Source organism: Camellia sinensis, chromosome 6 (genome assembly GCF_055761805.1).
Source record: "Camellia sinensis isolate YWXY chromosome 6, ASM5576180v1, whole genome shotgun sequence".
NCBI classification, from domain to species: domain Eukaryota; kingdom Viridiplantae; phylum Streptophyta; class Magnoliopsida; order Ericales; family Theaceae; genus Camellia; species Camellia sinensis.
Genome location: NC_138966.1, coordinates 20,464,067 through 20,486,399, shown reverse-complemented (window position 1 = coordinate 20,486,399; position 22,333 = coordinate 20,464,067).

The following is a 22,333-nucleotide window of genomic DNA, read 5'->3' as shown; positions in this document are numbered from 1 at the left end:
TGTGGGACTAAAAGTTTCCAACTCTTGGCAGCGTTTGGACAAGCCTCTGAAACATGATTCCACCCCTTCTCCTAAACTCTTTGTTTGGATAGAGTGTTCAAAAATTAATTCCATCACAATTTTCAAAATACACTAGTGTTTTGAAACAGTTTGCAAGCCAAAACTTTCTCCTGTTCATACATATGCTTAGATTCGTCTTCTCCATTTTGAAAATTCATGTGCCAAAGAAAAGCAAAGCTGATGCTTCACTAGTGGGCCGCAGCTCTAACATTACTTCCTTCTCTCTTTGAACGATTCTCTGACCTTCAAATCCAGACAATGTCTGTGAACCAATTCTTTCCCACCCATAAATTGGCATCAACGAGCTCCCACAAATCAAGTGATGGTCAATTTGTGCGTTGTGGTCGATTCACCCTCTAAGCATCGAAACAACGACAACAAAGAGGTATAGTGTTCATAAATTTCTATACAAAAATATATATGGGTTCTGCAACTGATGAATTCTGTGCTTACTTTCGAAATGTGTTTGTTGTAAGTCAAAGTTATGAAGCCTTTTCTCGAATCAGAAGGCTATAGCATCATGTTTTTTTTTTTTTTTTTTTTTTTGTTGCTTTTATCGGAACTGAGACGCTGAAGATGACTCGCGGGAGGGGCCATGGCTGTGCAGGACAAGTTTGTAGGTACATGGGTACATAGGGTTTGGTTAAGAGTGTTCATGGGTTTGGTTCAGTCATTAGGCACAATAATATACCTACTGAAGGTACATAAGGTTCACGGGTTTCCCACAATGGAAATAGGTCTACGGCTTCCCACGAAATTGATGAAATGTAGCAAATGAAAAAATTCTAACAATATTGCACGTGTTGGTACTCAGAAAATATATCCCCACAACTGCCCCCTAAGTTCTATTACCTTGGCATTCTGAGGTGATGGAACCTACACTGTTCGTTCATCTATGCCCCTCTGTCCGAGATCAAACTCGCCGACCTCAAAGTTCCCTGGACTTTACTGTCCACTGGTGTCAAGAATCAAGTTTCATGCTTTCTAAGCTGCTTCGCACCTCCTAGTCGAGGTTCTGGTTCCATTAATTCGTAAACTCCAAGAGCTTTGCAACTGCTCCACTCACACTCTCTGGTGAGTTCCCGATTTCCAGTCATCTATTTGACTCCGGCGATTTTCATATCGGCGTTCATTTCACTTTATAGGTTCATAAACTCTTTACTTGCTATTAAGCTCAATCGTTCATAACTCTTTTGAATCTGTTTACTTGCCATCTGTTGCCTTCTATTTTCGTCTGTCTTCAAGTTTTGAATTGTTTGAATGCCTGACACTGTTCTTGTCATATCCGCTTTCTGATGCTAGCATCGTGTCTGGGTCATTACTTTATTGTTCTTCACATACTTACTTAATGCCTGTGCACTTGGCTTTATTCTTGAACTTTGCTGTCTTCTTGACTATTTTTCTCTTTTTTTATTCAATCCTCTGGCTTTTTCTCTTTCTAGCTCTTTTGCTTAAATCTGTCATCGTGTTTCTCTCCTCCGGTGAAGCTTACGTCATTCTGTCATTGTCGTCAGACTTCGGCAATTCTCATTCCGGCTTCCCTCTTTCTGGTAAGCCACTGTTCCTTCTGGTTGTTGCTTTCCAAGAAGCTCTGCTTCATTGTTAATTACCATTGCTGTTTACCCGTTATTTCCAAATCATCTTCTTGAATACACACTGTTCACACATCTGTTGATTTCTGCCACTGTTCTTGGCTTGACACATTTGTGCAATCTTTTTGTCTTGATTTCCTGATAACTTCATCACCATTCTTGATTACGAATTACATGCTTGTTTATGTTTTCTGTGTCTTTTTTCAGATTCTTGCTTTCAATCCTTGCCTTCAAACTCCGAGGTGCCAATCACCGAGAAGAGCCTTGATCAAACTCTTCGGGAGATCGATGCTGAGCTCGAGGCGGAGAAGGCTGCTGAGAAGTCTTCCCAACTGTCTTCTTTATCCTGCCATTGATGCCGAGTAGTTTTGTTTCCTTCTTTTACTCCTTGTACCTTGTACCTTGTACTTTGTCCGTCTTTGTATGCTTTTAATCCGGCCGACGTGCCATTTTTGTAGTCTGAATAATTTATTTTTCAATATTCAGGCCGAAGTGCCTTCTTTCTTCTTTAAATGCATTTCTCTAATTTCTTCTTTGAATGTATGTCTTCTTTTTTTTTGCTCTTGTATGATTCTATACTTAGAAAAATTTGCGTCTTCAAAGTACACCTTGACTGTGCAATCTCTTCGGGAAAAATACCTCTGTCACAACTTCTAATCTTGCTCATCTCGGCCTTGTCCTAACACTTGAAAATATTGTAACAAATATTTTCACAAGTGTTGCTTAGAACTTGTCACTTTCTCAATGTCTTCTATCAAAACTTCAGTTTTCTATATTTCAAGTTTTGACAACCTGGTAGTCTCGGCAAGTACGCAAATATTGCTTGAACTTGACTTTAACTTGTAAATTTTTCTCAAAAATTTCAACAAGTGTTTAACCATCATCCTTTATCATAACCTCGGCTTAACTTCAGCTTGTAAATTTTTCTCAAAATTTCAACAAGTGTTAAACCATCTTCCTTTATCATAACCTGGTTTAATTATAACTTGTAAATTCACACAAAATTTTAACAAGTGTTTAAACTAATCTTCTTCCGATACGACCTCGGTTTAACTTCAACTTGTAAATTCACACAGAATTTCAACAAGTGTTAAATATCACATCGGTTTAACTTCAACTTGTAAATTCACACAGAATTTCAATAAGTGTTACACATGACCTCAGTTTAATTTCAACTTGTAAATTCACACAGAATCTCAACAAGTGTTTAAAGATCACATCGGTTTAACTTTAACTTTTAAATTCACATAGAATTTCAACAAGTGTTAAACACGACCTCGGTTTAACTTCAACTTGTAAATTTACACAGAATTTCAACAAGTGTTAAATATCATCTCGGTTTAACTTCAACTTGTAAATTCACACAAAATTTCAACAAGTGTTAAATATCACATCGGTTTAACTTCAACTTATAAATTCACACAGAATTTCAACAAGTATTAAATATGACCTCGGTTTAACTTCAACTTGTAAATTCACATAGAATTTCAACAAGTGTTAAATATCACATTGGTTTAACTTCAACTTGTAAATTCACACAGAATTTCAACAAGTGTTAAATATGACCTCGGTTTAACTTCAAGAATTTCAACAAGTGTTAAATATGATCTCGGTTTAACTTCAACTTGTAAATTCACACAGAATTTCAACAAGTGGTAAACATCATCTCGGTTTAACCAACTTGTAAATTACTACAAATTTCAACAAGTGGTAAACATCATCTCGGTTTAACCAACCTGTAAATTGCTACAAATTTCAACAAGTGGTAAACATCATATCGGTTTAACCAACTTGTAAATTGCTACAAATTTCAACAAGTGGGAAGCATATTCTTCTTCTCTTTGTCCCCTGCATGGCTTCCACATACTCCTTTGCGAACCTTATAAAAGGTCTTCAACCTGGCTAACTGCAGTCCAACCTTGTGTGTTTTCTTTTTTATCTTCTGGGATCTGAGATTTGTTCACTGAGCTCTTCTCTTTTCGGACTTAAGTGCTGAGATCTTGTCTGCTAGAATCTTGGATCTGCTCACTCAGGTTGAGCTCTTCTCTTCTCGGACCTATTCATCTAGGCCGAGATCATGTCTTCTAGGATCCGGGATCTGGAATCCGGGATCTGCTCACTTAGGTTGAGCTCTCGTCTTCTTGGGTCTACTTGTCTAGGCTGAGATCATGTCTTCTCGGATCCGGGATCCAGGATCTGGAATCCGGGATCTGCTCACTCAGGATGAGTTCTTCTATACTTGAATGTTATCTCCTTGGGAGCGCTCATGCCCCCTGTCTTTGCATCCCTTCTGGAAGGGTCTTCGTTCCTCCGCAGGTATCTATCCTTCCATACCTGGAGGTCATCTTCGTTGTAGTATCCACTTCGATCTGTTGTCTTTGGTACGTCACCTTCCTGGCCGGCGTCTTTCACTCCGTGACTCTGGTCACGAGTTTCTGTGTTGCTATTGTCCCCTTCAACGTTGAGGTTGATAGATCTCCCATTCCCAGCAGAAGCGTTGTCTCCAGTCTGGTCCTTCTGTCCGTCATTGGCCATCTATTCTTCTTTCTTTCCCACAGACGGCGCCAAATTGTGTGGGAAATTTTCCGACCACACTGCCAACTCAGTAATTCAGCTGGAGAGCACTGGCAGAATAGATGGTACCTGACTGACCTGCAACAGAAATATAAGAATCCCGTGGTGGTTCGTCCACCCGGGGGCACTTCGACGATCAAGTCAGTATATCTCTCAAAGATAATCAATTATTCAACTCACAAGCTTGAGCCTAAAAAGCATATCTTAGACCCATGGGGGTGCCTCTCTTTTATAGCCAATATAAAGCCAGTCCCAATAGAAGCCTAACTTCTATGGACTCAGGATTACTGTTAATCTTGGACTCCCAGTAAGATTAGGATAAACTCTCTAAGAGTCTTATCTTAATACAAACTGAAGTCTTCTCTCATTCTAGGACTCTTGTCCCTCATCCAGGTTGAGTTCCCTTTTCATTCTAGGACTCTTGTCCCTTATCCACTTATCTCGGATTCCGATATCTTTGGAGATAACCTCGGCCTTGCCAAGATTACCTTGGCGTCATGACCAGGACACGTGGCACCTCGGCTGACACGTCGGCGTCACCTTGCCACGTGTTGGTACTCAGAAAATATATCCCCACATCTTCAATCCATAATTGGCACATATCATTGTGAATTAAATTGTGAGAATTTTTTCAAGAGTCTGATACATGTTCCATTCAATAATGTAGGCTTTTTATTGCAATATTGAATTTTAGGTTAATTATCTATTAAGTTTTTTTTAAATATTATTATTATACTCTTAATATGCTTATCTTTTTAATATTCTCAAAGTTTTCGGTAACTACTTAAACTATGTAAGTTGTGTACATGAATTTTAAGTAAATGGATTTTGTTTGCATAGCTTTGTTCTAGCAAAATCAACTCAAAATGAGATCTAATATACACTACTGAAAATATGAGCGCTAAGACCATCTTTAATTACTTAAATTTATCATTAAATTTAAATTTGATGAAAAATGGCACATGTTCTTGCTCCAACGATTTCATCAAATGTGTTTTAAATTCAAAATTTTACTTTTCTTTCATCAAATTGAGGACCTATGTGTCTTTTATCAAATCACTGTTTATAACCGTTTGATTTTCACCCTCAGATGACCACCTTACGGCAAAAATTTGTGAAAAAATTACACTGTCCGATCAACCCCCCAAATGACTACCTCAAGGCAAAAATTTGTAAAAAAATTACACTAGGCGGTCAATTGGCCAAACATTTGCTCCTAGGGGTGCAACTCGAGCGGGTTCGGTCGAGTTGGGAGATTGTCCAAGCCTAGTCCAAGTTGTATTGAGACCTACCCAGGCCCGAATTGTAACCCAAAGTTGCTTGCCCAAGCCTGACTCGAGTTAAACCCGAGTTGTCCAAATTGCCCAAATTATAAATGAATTTCAGATTTTTTTTCATTATTAAATTATTAAAATTTGACTCTATTTACAATATTTATTTTATAGAAAATCATTAATACCATCAAAACAAATAATTTATATAATGTAAGAAAGATGCCGCTTTGGTAGTCCTTACAATTTATGAGTGAAAATAATAATAATAATAAAAGGTAAGATTTTATGTTATTTGTATATATAATAATATATATTTAATATGATTTAATAATTAAATTACTTTAACATCATGTAATGGCTAATAATTTATATGTATATTTAATATTTTTATATATCTATATATGTATAATTCGGATTTCAGGTTGCTCAGGTTGTTTGACGTTTTTGCCCAAATCCACTCAAATTTAAGTCGGACTTCTGAATTTTTGTCTAAGCCCGTTCTGAATTTAAAAATATCTTATCTAAGCCCTAAAAAAATTCAGACTGAGTTCGGATTGCTCGGGTTGAGCCCGCCTAAGTTGCACCCATATCCGCTCCGTCTTCTGCCCAGTCAACCATTATACTGATGAAGTTTCGAAAATCTCCGTTGAAACACTTGATATCAACTGAAACTTTATTCAAATTTTTACTCAAATTTAATAAAAAATTTGACACATCATTAAAGATGTTCTTGTTGAAAATTTTGGTTTATTAGGCTTATTTTGGGCTGGCTTTAAGCCCAAAATTGAGTGGGCCTCGAACGTTTTTTGGGGTGAGTCCAAAGAGGTGAAGTATTCCTTGCCGCATGGCAAGTCACACGGTGAAGACAGTTCATCAAAACCATTTATGAGTGAATGGGAACATGACGTCGTTTTCGGGTTCGTGGAATTGAACATTTAAGTTTTAAATGTGGGTTTCCTTGTGAGGCTTGTCCCACATTGAAACTTTAAGAGAGTTTTGTTGAGTATATAAACTCTAGCCTATAACACTTGGGTTGGTCCCTAAGGGGCACCCCAAGTTTGTAGAAGGGAGGAGTTATGGACAAAGTGAACCATAGCCCAAACCACCACACGCGCGTGCCGCCGCCGCCATTCGTGCCAGATGTGGGTCGGGTTGGTTCTTATATTAATTTTTTGGACAAAATTTATTTTAATTTTAAATAAAATTAAATTTAAATTTTGTGCCAAAAATTGAATTATTTTTCTGTCTAAATTTATCTCCTTCAGTTCGAAATTCCTTAACAGTTTAAAACTGTTTTTTCAGTTTTTTAACTTCCACAAACTGCCCAGCAGTTCCGGGTATAACAGTTCAGCAGTTAGATCTGTTTGAATTTGAAGTATACCTGTTCATAACAGGTACATACCTGTTCACTTTCAAAACTGAATTTGTTGGACAGATTCATACCTGTTCGGACAGGGCTTTTTGTGCCTATAAATACCAACATTCCAGCAGTGTTAGAGGATCCGAAAATCAGTCTGCAAATTGTTTCTTTGCTGTCCAGTATTTATTTTGTGCATTATTCTTCATTTTAGTTTTAGAATAAAATTTCAGAGAGTAAGAACACAAGGTTCTAGTTCGCCATACAAATTTGTGTGGAGTGCTACTATAAGTTTGTGAAGATCATTGTATCATAGGAGATAGACGCCACTCAACCGTAAGCACCGTAGCGGGGCGAATCTGTCTTAAGGACAGAGTGTCACACACTCGACCTGGTCTTTGAATTTTCTTCAAATTCGATTCAATAAATAAATTCGGGACGTTATTTATTTATTTTGTTTGATTTAGTTTTCATTTATTTTATTTACACAGAAGATTGCTCCAACAATCTTAAGACAGATTCGAATTATTCTGTTTACAGAATTTTTCGTTTGATTTCCTTTTCTCATTTTTCTTTTAAGAAAATTATTTTCTGTGAATTTACAAATTAATATTCTGGTTGGAAAAACAAATAGTGGTTATATGCTATTTGACAGATAGTAGTAATATACTATCTATTTTCTTTGACAACTAGTAGTAAATATACTGGTGTCATTAACAATTCAGAATATATATTTGTGGAATTTTGTTAGAAATTAATTTTGATTTTCTTATTTTATTTCTGAGTATTCATTAATTAAAAAAATATTGTTTTAGTTTTTTTTTTTAATTATTGAAGTGTTACAGAAATTTAATTTTCTGTGTGGAATTAATTTGGTTAAATAAAATTTTATTTTATTTCCAAATTAATTGGAAAATAAAAGTTACATTCTTGTTTTTTTTTTTTTTTTTTTTTTTTTACAGAATTTAATTCTGTGAATTTGGATTAATTTTATGTGTAGTATAAATTCTAATTATAATTTTGTTTTATAATTTAGAATTGATGGCTACTGAAACTAATGCCCAAACAAGTACTACTGTGGTTGCTGCAATGACACCAACTCCCTCTCCTGTTGTGACAGTACCGGTAAATCACGGTGAAAAGCCAGAGAAGTTCTCAGGAACTGATTTCAAAAATGGCAACAGAAAATGTTGTTTTATCTTACAACTCTGAACTTGGCTTGTTTCCTCCGTGAAGATGCTCCTATTTTGAAAGAGGATGAAACCGACCGGCAAGTGGTTGCTGCGGTTGATGCCTAGAAACATGCTGATTTCCTTTGCTGGAACTACATTTTAAACGGACTTGACAACACATTATACAACGTCTATAGTCCTATCAAGACAGTAAAGGAACTTTGGGAGTTGTTGGAGAAAAAATACAAAACGAAAGATGCCGGCTCAAAGAAATTTATGGTTAGCGGATTCCTGAATTTTGTAATGGTTGATTCAAAATCTGTGATCAACCAAGTTCAAGATTTCCAACTCATTCTGCATGACATGCACGCAGAAGGCATGTCTCTCAGTGAATCCTTCCAAGTTGCAGCCTTAATTGAAAAATTACCACAAGGCTGGAAGTAATTCAAGAACTACCTCAAACACAAGCGCAAAGAAATATCTATGGAAGAATTAATTGTGCGTTTGAGGATTGAGGAGGACAACCGCAATTCTAATAAGCGAGCTAGTAAGCATCCTATGGAGTCTAAGGCAAATGTGATGGAACATGCTTCAAAAACCAAGAAACGAAAGTCTTCTGGAGAAAGTTCATCACAAGGCTCTAAAGGGGGGGGGGGGAAATAAAAAGCACAAGTATAATGGCAAATGTTACATCTGTGACAAAGAAGGACATCGGGCCAAAGATTGTCGTAGCAAAGGCAAGAGCAAAGAAGAACAAGCAAGAAGCCTGCTTAAGCCCATATGACCGAAGTGGACAATATTTCTAATGGTATAGATGACATCAAACTTTTTGCAGTTGTTTCCGAGGCAAATCTTGTCGGAAATCCTAAAGAATGGTGGGTGGACACTGGTGCTACTCGCCACATTTGTGCCGACAAAAAGATGTTCACATCTTATTCTACAGTGGACAATGGTGAACAACTCTTTATGGGCAACTCCTTAACTTCCAAAGTTGAAGGACAAGGAAAGATTGTACTTAAAATGACATCTGGAAAGGAACTCACTCTCAACAATGTGCTGCATGTATCAGACATTCGCAAAAATCTTGTTTACGGATCTCTGTTGAGTAAGAATGAGTTTAGGCTAGTATTTGAGAGTGATAAATTTATACTTACAAAGAATGGGATGTATGTAGGAAAATGTTACATGTCTGATGGCCTTTTCAAGTTAAATGTATGACAGTTGTACCCTCAGTTATTAATAATAATACGTCTTTTTCTTACTTGCTTGAGTCTTCAAATTTATGGCATGGTACACTAGGACATGTTAATTATGGATCTTTGCGTAGATTAATTAATATGGAATGTTTACCTAAATTTGATATTGATTCAAATCATAAATGTGAAATTTGCGTTGAGGCAAAATTATCTAAAACTCATTTTCATTCAATTGAAAGAAGTACGGAACCACTTGAACTAATTCATAGTAACATTTGTGATTTTAAATCAATTCAAACTAGAGGTGGAAAAAAGTATTTTATCACTTTTATAGATGACTATACTAGATATAGTTATGTTTATTTAATTCGAACCAAGGATGAAACTTTGAAAACTTTCATTCAATATAAGGATGAAGTTGAGAATCAACTTGGTAAGAAAATTAAAAAACTAAGAAGTGATAGAGGTGGTGAATATGAATCACCTTTTGGTGAATTTTGTAAAGAACATAGAATAATTCATCAAACCACCGCTCCTTACTCACCTCAGCAAAATGGAATTGCTGAAAGGAAAAATAGGACTTTAAAAGAAATGATGAAGGCCATGTTAATAAGTTCTGGATTACCTCAGAACTTGTGGGGGGAAGCAATACTTTCTGCTAATTATAGTTTAAATAAAGTCCCTTGAAAGAAAGTGAATCAAACATCTTATGAAATGTGGCATGGTAGAGTACCATCCTATAAATACTTAAAAGTGTGGGGGGTGTTTGGCTAAAGTGGCTATTCTTAGTCCTAAAAAGACTAAGATAGGTCTTAAGACCATTGATTGCATTTTCATTGGTTATGCCAAGAATAGTAGTGCATATCGGGTTTTGATTCATAAATCAGAACATTCCAAAATGCATGTAAATACTATTATTGAATCTTGGAATGCATCTTTCTTTGAACGTGTATTTCCAAATAAGATTAGACAAGAGACTAGTAACAATAAAAGATCTCATGATGCTATTACTAGTCAAGATCAAGAACATGATCAAGAACAAGAGTTAGATCAAAATGAGGAAGAGGAACCTAGGCGTAGTAAACGTGCTAGAACCTCAAAATTTTTTGGTCCAGATTTCCTAACATTTTTGTTAGAAAATGAGCCGTTAACTTTTAAGAAGGCTATGTCCAATCCTGAAACTCCTTTATGGAAAGAAGCTGTCAACAGTGAAGTTGAATCCATCTTACAAAATCACATTTGGAAATTGGCGGATTTACCACCAGGTTGTAAACCTCTTGGGTTCAAGTGAATTTTCCAAAGAAAATTGAAAGCGGATGGATCAATTGACAAATACAAGGCAAGACTTGTGGTCAAAGGTTTTAGACAAAAAGAAGGTCTTGATTACTTTGACACATACTCACCGGTTACTAGAATAACATCCATTAGAATACTAATTCCCATTGCATCTCTATACAATTTAGAAATTCATCAAATGGATGTGAAAACCGCTTTCTTAAATGGTGAGTTACATGAAGAAATTTACATGAAACAACAAGAAAGTTTTTCTGTTCTAGGGAAGGAAAAGAAAATGTGTAAATTGATTAAATCATTATATGGTTTAAAACAAGCGCCAAAGCAATGACATGAGAAATTTGACAAGGCAATGACGTCAAATGGATTCAAAATTAATGAGTGTGACAAATGTGTTTACATTAAAAACACAGACAAAGGTTATGTCATTGTATGTCTTTATGTAGATGATATGCTCATCATAGGTAGTAATAATGATATGATTAAAACTACTAAGAAAATGTTGAATAAACATTTTAACATGAAAGACAAGGGCATTGCTGATGTAATTCTTGGTATGAAAATTACCAAAACATCAGAAGGATATGCTTTGCCACAATCTCATTACATTGAGAAAATACTTGATAAATTTAGCAAAGATGATGATCATCTTGCTAGAACACCTGTAGATGTTAATTTGTTTCTATCTAAGAATGTACAGGAAAGTATTTCTCAATTAGAGTATGCCCAAATTATTGGAAGCTTAATGTACTTGATGAACTGCACTCGCTCGGATATAGCTTATACAGTAAGTAAATTAAGTAGGTATACGAGTAATCTGGGAGTAGAACACTGGAAAGCAATTATAAGAGTTCTAAGATATCTCCGATTTACTCGTAACATTGGCTGAATTATACTAAATATCCAGCAGTACTTGAAGGATACTGTGATGCAAATTGGATATTGGATACTAGAGACTCGAAGTTCACCAGTGGGTATGTCTTTACTCTTGGTGGGGCGGCTTGTAACAACCCTCATACTGTTTACTGATTAGGGACTGATTGATTACCGATAATCACCGATTACTGCTAAACGGAACTAATAATGACTGATAACTGACTGATAATTGAACTGATTAAAGTACTGAACTGACTGACTGAAATTGAAACTGAATTGACTGAGTATATGTTAGTTAATTGCATTCTATCTGTTTGATTGTCTGATTATCTGTTCATGTTTATATGTTTAAACTGCTAATTGAAGGCCTTATCGGCGGCCGAACTAGAAACCGATTGATGTTCCGTAACCCTCATATTTAATGTGATTTTATGGTATAATTATCTGAAAATTGATTAGGTATGATTAAATTAGATTAAATAAGCTAATTAAAGAGTTAAGCTTAATTACCATATTGCCACCCTTAGTGGCCCACTCAACATACATGTTTGAGCCTCATTACACCTTGTATCAAAACACATTTTGATCAGCCATTTTCCTTGCTTTAGCCGACCTTAAGAGGGAGAGAGTGAGTTTCATCTTGCATTGCTTGGAACTTGGTAGAATTGCTTGAAGATTGAAGTGTGGATTGTTAATTTGAACCTCTAGACTTGCATTCAAGGAACCTAGGTATGAATTTCATCCTTTTGACTTGTGTTTAAGTTGATTCATGCATGGTTCATGTCCAATTGTCATGAATTGGTTCATTAATGGTGAGTTGAAGCCCAATCTTTGCATGCATGTTTGAATGTTATTCTTGAAAATTAGGTTTGAATTAAAAACCCTTGGGCTTTGATTTCTCAAATTGAGCTTTGAACTATGATATTCTATATGTTTATAAGAGTTTTCCAGAAAATGAGCCCAAGAGGTCGAGTTTGGAGTGGTAGAATGCTTGGTTTGAGCTTGGGAGACAGATCTGGAAATTCCAGATTTGGCTTCCTCGCTCGAGCGAAGGATTCCCCGCTCGAGCGAGAACCTTTGTCCAGGGCTCCGCTCGAGCGACCATCGAGCGACCATCGCGCGTAAAATCTCAGCATCCAGTACTTTTACTGTTTTGCAGACCGCTCGAGCGAAGGATTCCTCGCTCGAGCGAAGCCTTTGATTTTGGACTTACGCTCGAGCGGAGAAAGTCTCGCTCGAGCGAAGCCCCTATTTTCAGCAAAGTTTGCGAAATGTTTTCTAAGTGTATCTTTGCATCCTCATCCCATCCTAGGCATTCTTAGGCCTAGTTTAAGACATTTAGATGAGGATATCGTTGTAGAACACACCGAGGCAAATTAGGGATTAAGTTATGATATTCCCAACTGTGTAGCTTAGTGTGTGTTCAATCTGTTAACTGTGTAGGGTTGGCGACTGGGGAGACACGCTCTAGCATACTGTAACCCAGAACTCTGTGAGTAACGATTGTGTAAAGATATGTTCACAAATGATTATTTTCTGAACAACTGAACTGTACTGTTTTCTGAACTGATTACTGTTAACTGAATGAATGTATGTCCTATATTCTGAACTGTATTGTGGCATCCTTAGCACCTACTGTTTACTGTTACCGTTACTGTTACAGAGATCTCTGTCGGTTCCCTCGTGGAACCACTACTGTTTACTGACTGATGGCCATCATTACTGTTCGGTCTTTCAAGACCTACTGTTACTGTTATGCTAATGGATGTACCACATATGACTGTTTACTGTACTGAACGACTGAATTACTGATTGAATTGAACTGTTTTCATTACTGTAAGGACATTCATTCTAAACCTCTTTACGCTTTATGTTATTCACTGGGCTTTAGCTCACTGCTCATATATATATGTAGGTGTTCAGGCACCAGACCGCAGCTAGAGGCGTCAGGGTTACTCCAGTTTTGTCAAGCCAGCCTTCGTGCCTCACTGTGAGGTTCCGAGTTGCCATGCTATGGCTTGGGGGTGTTTTGTTTGTTTTTCCCCCTTCTGTACTGTTTTACTGTTCTGTATAGACCGAGTGTTACTGTACTGTTATCTAGGGTCGAGTCCCTAGTCTGAATGATTGTAAATATTGTGTATACTGTTCTGTACTGTTTATGTATAAATGTATGAAAAGCCTTTTTGCATACAGACTGTCACAGCTCAATGGACACTATTTATTTACTGTATTGGCTTCCGCCAGGCCCTGTACTCTGTTTTACTGTATTACTGTTAAGCAGGCCTTCGGTAATCTCAGATTACTGGCCGGTTACGGTGCTAAACCCATAGGGCCGGGTTTGGGCTGTGACAGAGTGGTATCAGAGCGAGGTTACTTACCACGAGTTATACCGCACACACGTGTCCAAATGAGCTATAGGGTGTCCTAGAAAAGTGATTAGGGCATCTCATGAGCATGATAAGTGTGTGGTTATGTTATGACTGAATATCTGTTAATGTGTTAAACTGGTAAACAAATGACTGCTTATGTTTAAAACTGTTATAACTGCTTATAGTGAAATGGACAATGCAAATGAACCTGAGTCCTCATCTACTGAGGCAAGAATGGAAAGAATGGAAAGAATGATAGAACTGATAACTGCTAGACTGGAACAACAACAGAACCAACCGCCCCCACCTCCTCCTCCTCCGGTACAGCCGGAACCTAATGCGAATGTGGATGATGGGGATATTATTGCTCTCACCCATAAATTCAGCAAGATGAAACCGCCATCCTTTCAGGGAGGCCTTGAACCGTTAAAAGCTGAAGCGTGGGTTCTTGAGACAGAGAAATTATTTGAGGTGTTCCCGTGCTCTGAAGCGAATAAAGTACTGTTAGCTACCTTCACCTTACAAGAAGAAGCTAGAAGGTGGTGGATGTTAATCCGTGATACAAATACTGTTATGACTTGGGCTCAGTTCAAGGAGTCCTTCTTTGAAAAGTACTTCCCTCAGTGTGTCAGGGATAGAAAGGTGACTGAATTTGAACAGCTGAAGCAGGGCACAATGTCCGTTGCCGAATATGAAACAAAATTTACTGAACTTGCCCGTTATGCACCGCACATGGTGGATACTGAATATAAGAAGGCCAGAAAATTTGAAGGTGGCCTAAATGTGGCAATACTTGACCGGATAAATGTTTTGAAATTACCGACTTTTGTGGGTGTTCTCGACCGGGCATTGATGGCCGAGTCGAACATTGCAGCGGTGAAGCAATCTGAAACACCAACAGCTGAATGGCATGGAAAAAGGCAGGGTTTCAAATTCAAGAAAGGCAAGCACAACCCAGCCAACAAGAAACAGAATACGGGGTTGACAACTAGCCCCAGCCAAGGGAGTGGTTTCATACCACCCTGTCCTGAGTGTGGCAATAAGCACAAGGGGGTCTGCTACAGAATATCTGGAGCTTGTTACAGGTGTGGCAAGGTGGGCCACATGGTTAAAGACTGCCCCTCTGCTCCACAAGCCAGTAGTAAAGCTGCACCAAGCGCAGCAGCATCAACTGTAGCACCAAAGCCTAACCCCAGAGCTACCGGGAAAGAGCCCATGAGGCAGGGCCGAGTGTTCGCCCTAGTATCGGGAGACGTGCAAAATACTGAGACCGTTGTGTCAGGTATCCTCTCTATTTGTACGCAAAATGCATATGTATTGATTGATTCGGGGTCTACACATTCTTATGTATCGCATGCTTTTTCACGGAAATTGAATAGACCCTTAGAACCCATGAACTATCTGCTAGCCGTATCATCACCCATAGGGGGATCTATGACATGTGCTTATATGTACCCCGCATGTGAAATCATTGTTGGGGATATGCATCTGTTTATTGATTTACTGCCATTGAACATCGATCATTTTGACGTAATATTGGGGATGGATTGGTTACAAAAATATCATGCCACTATTGACTGTGTGACCAAGCAAGTTGTTTTTCGTCCACCTGGTCTGCCTGAATTTGTGTTTAATGGGAGTGGAGTAGTACCTCCTCCGTATTTGATTTCGTCAGTGAAAGCTGTTAAATTAATTAGAAAGGGGTGTAAAGGATATCTGTGTTCTGTACTGACTGTGCCTACTGATGATAGTATTAAAACTGATGTGAATTGTATTCCTATAGTCAGAGAATTTCCAGATGTTTTTCCAGATAATCTTCCAGGAGATTTGACTGACAGGGAGATTGAATTTACCGTTGATGTGATTCCCGGAACACAACCAGTTTCTAAAGCTCCTTACAGAATGGCTCCAACTGAACTGAAGGAACTGAAAGTGCAATTGCAAGAACTGTTAGATAAAAAGTTCATCAGACCTAGCACTTCGCCATGGGGTGCTCCTGTTTTGTTTGTCAAGAAGAAAGATGGCTCACTGAGACTGTGCATTGACTACCGTGAACTGAATAAGGTAACTGTAAAGAATAAATACCCATTACCGCGTATTGATGATTTATTTGATCAGTTACAGGGTGCACAAGTGTTTTCCAAAATCGATCTCCGATCGGGATACCATCAGTTGAAAGTTAAATCAGATGACATTGATAAAACTGCTTTTAGAACAAGGTATAGACACTACGAATTTTTGGTTATGCCTTTTGGAGTCACGAATGCCCCTGCTGCTTTTATGGACCTCATGAACAGAATATTTAAACCATACCTTGATGACTTTATTGTTGTATTTATCGATGACATATTGATTTACTCCAAAAGTATAGAACAGCATGAACATCATCTGAGACTTGCCCTACAAACCTTAAGGGAACAGAAACTGTATGCTAAACTGTCTAAATGTGAATTTTGGCTTGACCATGTTATGTTTTTGGGGCATGTTGTTAGCAAAAATGGAATTTCTGTTGATCCGCAGAAAATTGAAGCTGTAGTGGACTGGCCTAGACCGACCAATGTGACTGAAGTCCGAAGCTTTTTGGGATTGGCTGGATATTACAGAAGATTTGTCAAAGATTTCTCCAAAATTGCCCTACCACTGACACAGTTAACACAAAAGGGGACATCATTTGACTGGACTGACCAAAGGGAATCTGCCTTCCAGGAGTTGAAAACTCGATTAGTGACTGCACCAGTTCTTACCTTACCTTCAGGTACGGATGGTTATACTGTATTTAGTGATGCTTCTCATAAGGGTTTGGGATGTGTTTTAATGCAGAATGGGAGAGTTATTGCTTATGCTTCCCGACAGTTGAGACCACATGAAAAGAACTACCCGACCCATGACCTGGAACTTGCTGCAGTGGTGTTTGCACTGAAAATTTGGCGTCATTATCTGTATGGGGTGACATGTGAAGTATACACCGACCACAAGATTTTAAAGTATTTCTTCACACAGAAAGAACTGAATATGAGACAGCGGAGATGGCTGGAACTGATTAAAGACTATGACCTACAGATATTGTACCATCCGGGAAAAGCCAATACCGTTGCCGATGCATTGAGCCGGAAGTCGATTGGAAACTTAGCCTGTCTGCTTACAGGACAGAAAGAGTTGCTTTGTGACCTTGAAAAATCTGAAATTGAAATCGTTTTACGAGAACAAGGTGGAACCTTAGCTGCTATTTCTGCTCAACCGGCACTGATTGAAGAAATTAAAGAGAAACAGCAACTGGATGATTTCTTGAAGAAGATCATCGAGGAAAGAGAATCCAAACAGAGACCGGGATTCAAATTTGAGAATAATGTCCTGAAATTTCAAGAAAGACTGTGTGTACCAAATGATACTGAACTGAAAAGAAGAGTTCTGCAAGAAGGCCACAATTCGAAATTGTCTATCCATCCGGGGAATACGAAAATGTACCAAGATCTGAAACAGAATTTCTGGTGGCCGGGAATGAAGAAAGAAATTGCTGATTTTGTATCCAAATGTCTTCATTGCCAACAGGTCAAAGCTGAACATCAACGACCTGCCGGACTGTTGCAACCCCTACCCATACCAGAGTGGAAATGAGAGCATATCACGATGGATTTTATCGTTGGATTACCTCGCTCCAGAAAAGGTATGGATTCAATTTGGGTTATTGTTGATAGACTAACCAAATCTGCTCACTTCTTACCTGTCAAGACAATCTATAATGCGGACAAATTGGCTGTTATCTATATTGATGAAATTATAAGACTGCATGGAGTGCCTGTGTCTATTGTTTCTAACAGGGATTCGAAGTTTACATCGAGGTTTTGGCAAAGCCTACAAACTGCACTGGGTACTGAACTGAGACTGAGTAGTGCCTATCATCCTCAGACAGATGGCCAATCAGAAAGGACCATCCAAACTCTGGAGGATTTACTGAGAATGTGTGTCCTTGATTTTCAGGGAGACTGGGAAAGTCATCTGCCATTAGCTGAATTCGCCTACAACAACAACTACCATTCGAGTATAGGTATGGCGCCCTTCGAGGCATTGTATGGAAGAAAATGTAGATCTCCAATCTGCTGGGCAGAAGTTGGAGATGGGCCTTTGCTTGGGCCCGAGATTGTGTACGAAACAACTGAAAAAGTGAAACTGATACAGCAAAGACTAAAAACTGCACAGAGTAGACAGAAAAGTTATGCAGATGTCAGGAGACGGGACAGAGAGTATGAAGTGGGTGATCACGTCTTTGTGAAAGTGACACCAATGAAAGGCCAGACTCGTTTTGGAGTCAAAGGCAAGTTAGCGCCGAGATATGTCGGACCGTATGAGATTATTGAGAAAATCAATCCGGTGGCGTATCAAGTTGCGCTTCCTCCTGAAATGGAGCACATGCATAACGTCTTTCACATTTCTATGTTAAGAGATTATCTCCGGGATCCCTTCCATGTAATAGAGCCTACCCACGTAGTGTTGAGTGATGACTACACTTACGAGGAACGGCCTATACAGATTGTAAACCGACGAATCAAGAAACTGAGGAACAAAGAGATCCCGTTAGTGAAAGTTGACTGGCAAAACCATGGTGACGTGTATGCCACTTGGGAAAGGGAAGATGACATGGCCAAACGATATCCTGAACTGTTTCCACTGAATCCTGTTTTCTTCCAGAATGAAGGTAACTCGAGTTTAGAGGACTAAACTCTTTATAAGGAGGGGAGACTGTAACAACCCTCATACTGTTTACTGATTAGGGACTGATTGATTACCGATAATCACCGATTACTGCTAAACGGAACTGATAATGACTGATAACTGACTGATAATTGAACTGATTAAAGTACTGAACTGACTGACTGAAATTGAAACTGAATTGACTGAGTATATGTTAGTTAATTGCATTCTATCTGTTTGATTGTCTGATTATCTGTTCATGTTTATATGTTTAAACTGCTAATTGAAGGCCTTATCGGCGGCCGAACTAGAAACCGATTGATGTTCCGTGACCCTCATATTTAATGTGATTTTATGGTATAATTATCTGAAAATTGATTAGGTATGATTAAATTAGATTAAATAAGCTAATTAAAGAGTTAAGCTTAATTACCATATTGCCACCCTTAGTGGCCCACTCAACATACATGTTTGAGCCTCATTACACCTTGTATCAAAACACATTTTGATCAGCCATTTTCCTTGCTTTAGCCGACCTTGAGAGGGAGAGAGTGAGTTTCATCTTGCATTGCTTGGAACTTGGTAGAATTGCTTGAAGATTGAAGTGTGGATTGTTAATTTGAACCTCTAGACTTGCATTCAAGGAACCTAGGTATGAATTTCATCCTTTTGACTTGTGTTTAAGTTGATTCATGCATGGTTCATGTCCAATTGTCATGAATTGGTTCATTAATGGTGAGTTGAAGCCCAATCTTTGCATGCATGTTTGAATGTTATTCTTGAAAATTGGGTTTGAATTAAAAACCCTTGGGCTTTGATTTCTCAAATTGAGCTTTGAACTATGATATTCTATATGTTTATAAGAGTTTTCCAGAAAATGAGCCCAAGAGGTCGAGTTTGGAGTGGTAGAATGCTTGGTTTGAGCTTGGGAGACAGATCTGGAAATTCCAGATTTGGCTTCCTCGCTCGAGCGAAGGATTCCCCGCTCGAGCGAGAACCTTTGTCCAAGGCTCCGCTCGAGCGACCATCGAGCGACCATCGCGCGTAAAATCTCAGCATCCAGTACTTTTACTGTTTTGCAGACCGCTCGAGCGAAGGATTCCTCGCTCGAGCGAAGCCTTTGATTTTGGACTTACGCTCGAGCGAAGAAAGTCTCGCTCGAGCGAAGCCCCTATTTTCAGCAAAGTTTGCGAAATGTTTTCTAAGTGTATCTTTGCATCCTCATCCCATCATAGGCATTCTTAGGCCTAGTTTAAGACATTTAGATGAGGATATCGTTGTAGAACACACCGAGGCAAATTAGGGATTAAGTTATGATATTCCCAACTGTGTAGCTTAGTGTGTGTTCAATCTGTTAACTGTGTAGGGTTGGCGACTGGGGAGACACGCTCTAGCATACTGTAACCCAGAACTCTGTGAGTAACGATTGTGTAAAGATATGTTCACAAATGATTATTTTCTGAACAACTGAACTGTACTGTTTTCTGAACTGATTACTGTTAACTGAATGAATGTATGTCCTATATTCTGAACTGTATTGTGGCATCCTTAGCACCTACTGTTTACTGTTACCGTTACTGTTACAGAAATCTCTGTCGGTTCCCTCGTGGAATCACTACTGTTTACTGACTGATGGCCATCATTACTGTTCGGTCTTTCAAGACCTACTGTTACTGTTATGCTAATGGATGTACCACATATGACTGTTTACTGTACTGAACGACTGAATTACTGATTGAATTGAACTGTTTTCATTACTGTAAGGACATTCATTCTAAACCTCTTTACGCTTTATGTTATTCACTGGGCTTTAGCTCACTGCTCATATATATATGTAGGTGTTCAGGCACCAGACCGCAGCTAGAGGCGTCAGGGTTACTCCAGTTTTGTCAAGCCAGCCTTTGTGCCTCACTGTGAGGTTCCGAGTTGCCATGCTATGGCTTGGGGGTGTTTTGTTTGTTTTTCCCCCTTCTGTACTGTTTTACTGTTCTGTATAGACCGAGTGTTACTGTACTGTTATCTAGGGTCGAGTCCCTAGTCTGAATGATTGTAAATATTGTGTATACTGTTCTGTACTGTTTATGTATAAATGTATGAAAAGCCTTTTTGCATACAGACTGTCACAGCTCAATGGACACTATTTATTTACTGTATTGGCTTCCGCCAGGCCCTGTACTCTGTTTTACTGTATTACTGTTAAGCAGGCCTTCGGTAATCTCAGATTACTGGCCGGTTACGGTGCTAAACCCATAGGGCCGGGTTTGGGTCGTGACACGGCTGTATTTTGGAAATCTTCCAAACAGACTTGCATTGCTAGGTCTACTATGGAATCAGAATTCATAGCTTTAGACAAAGCAGGGGAAGAGGTAGAATAGCTTCGTCACTTCCTTGAAGATATTTCAATATGGCCAAAACCGGTGCCTACTATATGCATACATTGCGATAGTCAATCAGCTATAGGTAGAGCACAGAGTCATTTGTATAATGGTAAGTCACGACACATTCGTCGTCGACATAACACCGTAAGACAACTACTCTCTAATGGAATTATTTCCATAGAATATGTTAAGTCTAAAGAGAACATAGCGGATCCACTAACCAAAGGGTTAGCAAGAGAGTTAGTTGTGAATTCATCGAGGGGAATGAGACTTAAGCCTGTAAAATAAGAGTTATCACAACGGCAACCCAACCTAGTTAACTGGAGATCCCAAGATCTAGGTTCAAAGGGATAACCGAGTTGTGATTGACGTAGAAGGATCACTGGGGAGTCCAACTCCTACCCATTTCTATGATGAAATAGTGATGTCTGCAGCGGTTTAGGTTAAGTAATACTTTTAATGATTCTTATATCTAGGTAAACCTAGTGGAATATGGCAGGATACTCTTCATAAGAATCACCTATATGAGTGTGAACTGGGCCAGTTCTATGAGATTTGTGAAGGGCTACAATTCTCTAGAGCACTCATGAAAGACCAGGTTATTCAGGGCCAAAATGAACACAATAGTGAGAACTAAATTGTGTCTGGGGATGTACTGTGTGAGTTCTATTGTCTTGGTTTACACAAACGGCTGAACAGTTCAAGACATCATGTTCACTGGTTAGCTAGTAAATCCGATAGTGTCTCACAAGAGAAGGTTCAAAGCCAAAAGCTACATATCATTTGCAGAATATTTTCAATTTCTGTACTCTCTGTAATTAGATCATGTTGTTGCAGTTTCTCTCTGTCAAATTCCATTCATGTGGGGGATTGTTGGAAAATTTGGTTTGTTAGGCTTATTTTGGGCCGACTTTAAGCCCAAAATTGAGTGGGCCCCGAACGTCTTTTGGAGTGGGTTCGAAGAGGTGAAGTGTTTCTTGTCGTGTGGCAAGTCACACGGTGAAGACGGTTCGTCAAAACCATTTATGAGTGAATGGGAACATGACGTCGTTTTCGGGTTCGTGGAATTGAACATTTAAGTTTTAAATGTGAGTTTCCTTGTGAGGCTTGTCCCACATTGAAACTTTAAGAGAGTTTTGTTAAGTATATAAACTCTAGCCTACAACACTTGGGTTGGTCCCCAAGGGGCACCCCAAGTTTGTAGAAGGGAGAAGTTATGGACAAAGTGAACCATAGCCCAAACAACCACCACGCGCGCGCCGCCGTCCGGCCGAGCCGAGCCGTGCCGGGTGTGGGAAGTGGGTCGGGTTAGTTCTTATATTAATTTTTAGGACAAAATTTATTTTAATTTTAAATAAAATTAAATTTAAATTTTGTGCCAAAAATTGAATTATTTTTCTGTCTAAATTTATCTCCTTCAGTTCGAAATTCCTTAACAGTCTAAAACTGTTTTTTCAGTTTTTTAACTTCCACAAACTGCCCAGCAGTTCCGGGTATAATAGT